Genomic DNA, 9,417 nt, shown 5'->3' with positions numbered 1-9,417 from the left:
TTTTGTTAGCTCAATCTCAACACCACATTTTTGTGAATATGCATCACATTCATTTTGAATTATTTAATTTAACTTACTTTCCAGATGAACTATCTTTATTAAATGCTTGCCATGGATGGGCAAACAGAGTTTATGCAGGCTATAAATATCTATGATTAGTTTGGTATAGTAATGGCAATCTAAGGTGTAGCAATTATGCATAATATTTTCTCCCAAGCTTGAGAAACCATTTGGGAACAAAAAAGAATTTTTAAAAAGCCTAGAAAGTAATTTATGCAAACCCATGAAGGTATGACATTTTCAAACTTATATTTCTCTGAAATACTGATCAGCAGCACATATATATATATACAGAATTTAAGTTCTGACCTATAAGAGAAGAAAATAAGTTTAACTATATATCCCTTTAAAATGGGTATAATTAAAACTTTATACTACCTATGATACCAGTGTTGATCCCTACAACATAGTTACTAATTTTGTTGTGATAAATCAAACCACTTCCCAAAGCTCAATGCTTCCAACACATATCTACCTGTTAATATTCATCATTCCAAAGTGTCTGATATACTCATACAGTGCTAAATGTGTCTACACTGTTGAGCTTTCATAAAATCTCTAGTCTTATATTTCTAACCACCATTAAGATAATATATTGTCTGGTATACACATACATATATGGTATACCTTCATTGTACAAAACAGTCTAGAAATTGTGTATAGAATTTAAAACTTAGTGCTGCCTTTCATGGCCTCAAAAATACTATAGATAATAGGACATGTACAGATAAGCATAATACAGGATAGGCTCAATTAAGGCCTTCTATGAAGACCTGTCTGAAACATAAAATAGTCCAGATGAGGAAAGAATGCTTGTCACTGGGCAGAACTAGGAATGGATTTGAAAAGATATGAGATCTGAATGGGATCTTGAAGGGCAAATAGATGAAAAGAGGTGAAAAAGTAGAATTATTCCAAGTGGATAGATCATGCAAGTAAAGTTGCAGAGGCAATTTCATGATGTAACTATTTCATGAAGCACAGGGGGTGGAGTACAAAAGATTCTGGGCTAGATCATCTGCCTGCTTGGATTTCCCATTGCATCTCAAACTGAATATTTTCCAACAAAATATATATTATCTTCCAACCTCGAGCCATTCTTCCAGTTCTCATGCCCAAAACCTGAATAATCATTTTAATATCACTTAATTATATTTAATATTCACTAACCTGTTTGCCCATTCATTTATTTGCTTAATACATGCATGTAACCTACTATATAAGTACTCACTATAAACCAGACAATAAAGAAATAAAATAATCTGGCCAATGTGCCTCAGTGGTTGAGTTTCGACCAGTGAACCAGGAGGTCATGGTTCAATTCCCAGTCAGGGCACATGCCCAGGTTGCGGGCTCAATTCTAAGTGGGGGGCTTGCAGGAGACAGCCTATCCATGATTCTCTCATCATTGATGCTTCTATATCGCACACTCTCTTTCTTCCTCTCTGAAATCTATACAATATATTTAAAATAATAAAACATAAAATGAGAAGCTTTCTCTTGACAAATTCACAGAAAACACTTTATAATATAGTGTGTGTGTGTGTGTGTGTGTGTGTGTGTGTGTGTGTGTGTGTATGGCTAAGCGACCATCGCATCTGAAACAACTGAATGGATGACCGAACAGGCTGCGTGGGGTGACCAGGATGGCAGGGGGTTAGTGAGGGGTGATCAAATGACCGAGCAGCAGGCTGCATGGGGCTACCAGGCACGCAGTGGGGGGCAGTTTGGGGCGACCAGATCAGCAGAGAGGGGCAGTGAGGGGTGACCAGGTTGGTGGTGGGGGGGACAGTTGGGAACAACCATGCCAGCAGGGGGTGCAGTAAGGGGCAACCAGGCCGGTGGGGGGGCAGTTGGGGGCAACTACACCTGCAAGGGGTGCAGTTGGGGGTAACAAGGCCACCAGGGACGGCAGTTAGGTGAGATCAGGCAGGCAGGCAGGTGAGCAGTTAGGAGCCAGTGGTTCTGGAATGTGAGAGGGATGTCTGACTGCTGGTTTAGGCCCGTAAACTGGCAGTCAGACATCCCCCGAAGGGTCCCGGATTGGAGAGGGTGCAGGCTGGGCTGAGGGAAAACCGCCCCACCCCACCCCCATGCACTAATTTCATGCACTGGGCCTCTAGTTACATATTATAAAAGAGAGTTGTGAAGAATGCTATGGGAGTGATGGCGCAATTCTGCTCAGTTTAGCCACAATATGATGAGTGCTATGGCAAGCAACCTTCTAACCATCAAGAATTTAAAGTTGAATGCTACTTGGTCATTCCCCTCTGGTTGCCCACAGTCTGATCAAGCATATGGAGAAAGATAATTACAGCACAGTGACAAAGAGCTGAGACTGAGGTGTGGCCATAATAGGGATTGACTGAATCCAATGGAAAAGAAAGGTGGATTAAGGTAAGTTTTGCCTCCTATGTGAAGCTTTCCTTAACAGACCTTTCCTTTCATTTGATCATAGCCAGAGGGCTGAGAAGAAATTCACCTTTTCCTTCAAATCGAAACAGTATAGAGAAGGTGCAACATAGCAAGCAAACAGTGGGTCAGTTCAGGTTCAAACCTGAAAGAACCAAAGGAGATATAAGGCATGAAAGCTTGACTTCAGGCATGGGGAACCTTAATTTCTTTGGAGAAGATTTCTTTGCTTTTTACAAAGCCTGGATGTCTACCTTGATGGATATGCTTTTGTCCATCTCCACAGACCAACAAAAGAGCCGAGGAGGAGGATATGTGAAAAGCCATTGGGTTTGGCAGTTAGAAAGCTATAAGAGATCTGTGAGTAAGAAAATTATGATTTGGGCTTGTGAGGGGAAGGGTGAAGGCAGTGTAATAAGGAAGGAAGCTGGGATAGTGAATAGTGACTACTTGGTTCAGAGAAGAAAGGAGAAAGAAAAGACCTGACTAGAGAAAGAGAAAGATTGTCTTACTGCTTTTTCCCAGTAACATCCCCAGTAAACATTTTAATTCCTCAGATATTCTCCAAGCATACCATATTAGCACTACTGGTTAGGAGCACTTAGGACCCTTTCATTTATCCTAAATTACATACCTTTCCCCCTCTTCCTCTCCAAATGTTATGTAGTATTTAAGTCCATCTTTATTTAAGAGTCCCACCATATTATTTTACTGCATACAAAGTTAATTATTTGGCCTGTTTCTGTGCTACTTTGACACTTAAATTCTAATTTGTCCTTAGTATCCTCTTGTTATTTCAGTTCTACTACACCACACATATATCTCTAATATATATATATATATATTCACACACACACACACACACACACTAGTGTGTGCACGAAATTTGTGCACATTAAAAGGGAATTAATTAGAGGAAATATTTTAATATTGCTATTTGCCCTTTCTCTATAATAGAAGCGTCAGAGATGAAAGAACATTAGTAAAATGTATATGAAAATCTCCCTCCTGTCAGAGTCTGGGGCATGCCACCGGACCTAGATTCAAGTCTCTGCCCAACACCCACATGCGCTTCAAAAATGCAGGAGACCCAGACCCGGCTGGCCCCACCCTCTCAAGCCCCTCTGGGCGGGGGGTGCAGCCTTAGGTCTCCCAGCCCAGTGTCAGGTGGGGAACACAGCCTCAGGTCCCCTGGCCTGGTGCTAGGTGAGGGGCTCAGTCTCAGGTCCCTGTCAAGTCCGCCAGGCAGTGGGTGCAGACTCAGGTCCTGTGACCCAGTTCTGGGGTGGGGTACGCAGCCTAAGGCCCCTGTCAAGCCCCGCCGGGTGGGGGGTGCGGTCTGAGGTCCCCCAGCATTTGGGCGGAGGGGGGCACTGAGGCGGAGGGGAACATGGACTGAGGTCTCCTGTCAATCCCCACCTGGCGGGGGTCATGGCCTGAGGTCCCCATTAAACCCTGCCAGGCGAGGCACGCAGCCTGAGGTCCCCCATCAAGCCCTGCTAGGCAAGGGGCGTGGCCTGAGGTCCCCTGGCCTGGTGCTGGGGTGTGGGGCATGGCATGAGGTCTCCCATCAAGCCCTGCAGGGTGGAGGCCGTGGCCTGAGGTCCTCCGTCAAGCCCCGCCAGGCAAGGTGCCCAGCCTGAAGTCCCCCCATCAAGCCCCACAAGGCGAGGGGCACAGCCTGAGGTCCCCCATCAAGCACTGCTGGGTGAGGTGCATGGCCTGAGGTCCCCATCAAGCCCCACAGGGTGGGGGGTGCAGCCTGAGGTCCCCTGCCAAGCCGCGCGGGACAGGGGGCATGGCTTGAGGTCCCACGCCCTGGCCAGGTGCCATGCAGCCTCAGGTCCCTGCTGTTTGGTCCTGGTTAATTTGCATATTCCTCTATTATACACACACACACACACACACACACACACACACACACACACACTAGTGGCCCGGTGTATGAAATTCGTGCACGGAGAAGGGGGTTCCCTCAGCCCAGCCTGAATGCTCTCCAATCAGGGACCCCTTGGGGGATGTCCAACTGTCAGTTTAGGCCTGATCCCTCTCACAATCTGGGACCACTGGCTCCTAACTGCACACCTGTCTGCCTGCCTGATCGCCCCTAACCTCTCTGCCTGCCTGCCTGATGGCCCCTAACCCCTCTGCCTGCCTGCCTGATCTCCCCTAACCTCTCTGCCTGCCTGCCTGATCGCCCCTAACCGCCTCTGCCTGCCTGCCTGATCATTCCTAAATGCCCTCCCCTGCTGGCCTGATCTTGCCCCTAACTGCCCTCCCCTGCAGGCCTGATCTCGCCCCCAACTGCCCTCCTCTGCCAATCAATTTGGTTCTGATTGGTCGGTTTCTATGCCAGTCAGCGTCAAAAGCTCTGCCTCCTAGGCAGCCATTGGCTCCTCACAGTTGACCCAGATTTGGTTCTGATTGGTCAGTTTCTAGGCCAGTCAGCGTTCTGGGCCTATCAATGGGGCCTGATCAGAAAGGCGGGGCTGATCAGCAGCCCTGGAGGAGGCCTGGAGAGAAATGGAGGCATGGCTGCTGGCCCAGCCCAGAGAGAAAGAGAGAGGCAAGTGCTGATCAACAGCTGCTACAGAGGCTATAAATCAGACCCTGCTTCTCTCTTCAGGCCTCTCTCTGGGCCTGATTCACAGCCCCCTCAGCAGTCAGTGCTGGGTCACCACGCCGGCAGCCGCAGCAGTCAGTGCTGGGTCGCCATGGCAACCCAGCACTGACTGCAGGACTGACTTCCAGTTGGTTGAGCCTCGAGTCATGACGGACCCAGGGTTTTTATATATTAGGAGATATATATATATATATATATATATATATATATATATATATATACACACACACACACACACACACATACACACACACACACATATATCTTACTGATAACTAGAGTGCTGGTGCACAAAATTCATGCACTTGGGGGAGGTCCCTCAGCTTGGCCTGTGCCCTCTTTTTTTTTTTTTTTTTTTTAGATTTCTGCCACACACAGGGTCTGTTTAATTCTATTTACAGAAAAAAAAAAGTCCACAATATAGACATGCATACATACGTGCACAGGCCCACAGAGCTGCTGCTGGCTCTGCCCCACTCAGGGTGGTGGGACCACTCGGGGAGATAAGGAGCTGACTCCCCATGGTGGGCTCCCCCTGACGGGGTGGGGAGCCACTGCTCTGAAGGCAAAAGGGAAGTGATGGCCAGATCAGCCCCACCCTGTCCAGGACCTTCCTCCCACGGGCAGGCTCAGTAGGAGTTGCAGGCCTCTTGTTTGTTGGTGGCGTCCACTGCAGAGGCCAGGCTGTCCTCCTGGCCTTTCAGCCTCTTAGGGATCAGCTCGGCAATGGCTCTCTGGGTCCGCTTTTCCAGCTTCTCCAGCTTCTTGGCTACGTCTCTCCTGAGGTCCCAGTCAGGCTTCTGGGGTGTGAGGTTGGCCAGGTCCATTTCCTCGATGACCAGCTCGGGCTTGGCGGCCTCCAGCTGCTCCCTCACCTTCTCTTCCACTGCCACGGGCTTGGCCTGGGGCACCCTCCTCCTCTTGAGGTCCTCATCCTCGGGGACGTAGTTGCGCAGCCTGAGTTCCCTGTGCTTCTCGCCCTCCTCCTCCCCTCCTCTAAGCTGCTTGGTCTTTGGCTCCGCATCTTCCTTGTCCTTGCGCCTGGTTTTCTCCCGTAGGGCCTTCAGCCGTTCCTTCGCTGCAACGCTTCTTCCTCTAGCCGGCCCACACCGGCCACAGGAGCAGCCATCTTGCCCGCCAACCCCCTCCTTGCCATCCGGCCTGTGCCCTCTTGCAGTCCAGGACCCCTCTGGGGATGTCCGCCTGCTGGCTTAGTCCTGATACTCCCCGGGGATCGGGCCTAAGCTGGCAGTCAGACATCATTCTCATAGTCCAGGGCTCTCACAGTATGAGACCACTCGCTCCTTACTGCCCTCCTGCAGTGGAGTTGGGAGAGGCTCCTGCCACCGCCGCTGTGCTCACCAGCCATAAGCCCGGCTTCTGGCTGAGTGGCACTCCTCCTGTGGGAGCACACTGACCACCAAGGGCAGCTTCTGCATTGAGCATCTGCCACCTGGTAGTAATTGCACGTCATAGCAACCAGTCATTCCGCCAGTTGTTCTGCTGTTCAGTCGACTTGCATATTAGAGTTTTATTATATAGGACTAGAGGCCTAGGGCATAAATTCATGCACAGGTGGGTCCGATCAGGGCTGGCAAGGTGGAGGTGCCACGGGAGATTGGCTGGCCAGCCATGCCCCAGGTCGGGTCATTCCGGCTGTACCAATAGCTTGGCCTTTATATATATATAGATGTACCATATCCACTATACTCAGCTTTTGCAATAAGCAATAAAATCCACTTTAGTTTTTCTTTGGGTGCTTGTTTTAAGATATTGTCTTTCCTGTATTAAGTGTGCTACCCAGTAGAGGTTTAAAAATATTAATTATCCTCAACCTCAATATTTATCTTTTCTTACTTGAAGGGTCTTATGCTTTTCTTTTAGTCTTCATATATCAATATCTTCATTGTTTTTACTACTTATTTTGGTAACTAATAGTTTTGACTTCTGTTATGATAATTGGTCAAGGCTACTTATAGATTCTTGTGTTTGGAAAAAAAAGCTTTATATTTTTTCACTTCAAAATCATCGCTTGATGATGCTCATAACTGTCAATTGTACATTTGGATGTAAGCTGGTACACAGTAGGTCTAATGATACTCATTACAGCTTACTTAGTTGTTAAGTGATAGAAACACAACTCAAACTAGTTTAGGTAAAAAGAGGAATACTGGTTTAAAAGTACTAGAATAACTCATACACTCAAACCATCAGAAGGGCGGAGTTGTATCTGGGTTTGAAGTTTAGCTGGACATGGGGCCTCATGGTTCTGGATTGCTTCACATGCTCATATTCTATGTACCTTGGCTACAACCTCTCACACTATGGATTTTCTTTATCTATATAGAGGGAAATGAAGCCTCACATCCCTTAGTTATTATCATCAAAGAGGACAAAAGAAGAACTATTAGTTTCAGAATTCAAAAATATATTTAAAAATTGTAGGGATGACTCCCAGAATCCATTTCTGGTAGCATCAGTTATGAAAGAAGGATAATATAGCAGGAATCTGGCAACTGAAGATTTCCTCTGTTCGCATAGAACACAGATATATCAACCAGGCAGCCACATCCATACATGTCTACTACAAATACTGCTTACTACACAGTGAAAGGACTTTGTTGGCATTGTTTACTACTGCATCTCCAGAGCCTATAAGTTAATTATATAATTGTTTCTCATGATTATAAGTATTGTCACAGATAGTCTAGTTATCTTTCTCTGGAAAAAAATGCACCTATTTTTCTGTACTAAGGACATAGAAAGTCACATTTCTGTGATTCAAGAAATTTACTAGCTTTATATCAACTTTATAAGACATATGAAGAAAAAGAAAGTAGGCCAAAAGATAAAGTGGCAGGGGCTGCCATTTGGGGGAATGCTATGGTTGGGGAAGACTTCTCTATGGAGGTACAAGGTGAGCAGAGACCTGAATGAAATGAGAAGGTGAAATATATGAAAAACTAAAAAAAGAGGGATTCAGGCATTGAAGCCAGTAAGTATAAAGTATTCAGGGAAACTTTTAGAAAACTGTGCATGGAAGGATAACATAATGTGGCTGGCACTGATCAATGGTGGTTAGGAGCACAGCTTCTAAGGTCAGACTAGGTACCTAAGTGTGAATGACCATGCCAACCCATCCTGGCTACGTGGCCATGGCAAACTTCCTTACCTCTCTGGACCTCAGTTTACCCAGTTATAGTACCAGTATAAAGACCACACACACTCCTTATTAGTAGTTTGAAAATGAGAATTATAAGAAGAAATCCACATAAGGATGTTAACACAGTATATGGCACACAGTAGTGCCTGAGAAATGTTAGCTGTTATTAGCATCATTAGTTTCTTTAATATTGCAAAACAAGATCATTTTTCTGCCTTTAAAGTAGGGCTATAATTTCTGGTTCCTGCCTTCTAGACAGAACTTCTGGAGAAGTTGCACAGAAAAAAAAAGTGTACAGTATCATACACCTGTGTCTACAGAGGTAAGGGCTATGATTTGGGGAAGCTCTACATTCTCTTTAATTGCTTTCCATCGAAGGAGGAATGAATTGAGGATGATTAAATTAAGTGAACTGGAGAAAGCCTATTACTAATGTAAATCATTATAAAAGCTTCAGTAGGCAAAGAAGTAAAAAAAAATGGAGAATATAATGTAGTATCTTTGGATAGTCTTCTTGTAGACAATTAAATTGCTAAAAGTGAGACAGTACCATTAATAATTGCACATTTCGTTTAAGATACAATTATTCATTATGGCCTCACTGGCTTTCTTAAGCTTAGAAATGGAAGTGGCCCTTTTATTCTAACTGTACTTATTCCTCTGAGTATTTAAAACTGTCTCCATTTATCTTCATTCACCTTGTACCTAGTGCAGAGGTAAAGGGATAATTCTTTGTCTCTTCAAGACTAGAATATCAGATGAAAACATTCGTTCCCCCATGAGAGGATGAGGAATCCTTACCTCCCTGGAGATAATAAATATGCTGACTTATCACATGTCTAGTATCCCAAGTGAAATTCATATGTATAGACACAAAATTCTGAAAAACTGATGAATTATGGTGGAATACGGTGGTTCTAAAACAGCCCAATTCTCTACTCAAAACATGTCACAAATTAAGGAAAAAATGACATTTTTTAAGCAAAATGCTTAAAGCTACTGCCTAATAATTACTGTGTGACTGACTAACATAACTATGTCCTCTGTGTATAGAGGTCTTGTCAGTTACAGAAACTTTTATGGTCATTGCCTTTTCTGATTTATATAATAGTAATGATACCTAAGATTTATTGAGAGTACTTGGTAGGCGCTTTCCGTA

At 45.1% G+C, this 9,417-nt stretch overlaps 1 pseudogene across 1 annotated transcript; it reads right to left on the bottom strand.

Annotated features, from left to right (window-relative positions):
- Positions 1-5,619: 5,619 nt before the first annotated feature.
- LOC307100081 (coiled-coil domain-containing protein 12-like) lies at positions 5,620-6,227 on the bottom strand (annotated as a pseudogene). The gene has a single exon. The product of its transcript is annotated as a coiled-coil domain-containing protein 12-like (transcript).
- Between the last annotated feature and the right edge of the window lie 3,190 nt (positions 6,228-9,417).

This window comes from Cnephaeus nilssonii, assembly GCF_951640355.1.
Source record: "Cnephaeus nilssonii genome assembly, chromosome: 5".
Lineage (NCBI taxonomy): Eukaryota > Metazoa > Chordata > Mammalia > Chiroptera > Vespertilionidae > Cnephaeus > Cnephaeus nilssonii.
The sequence above is the reverse complement of the archived record's forward strand: the minus strand, read 5'-3'. Positions and strand labels throughout refer to the sequence as shown.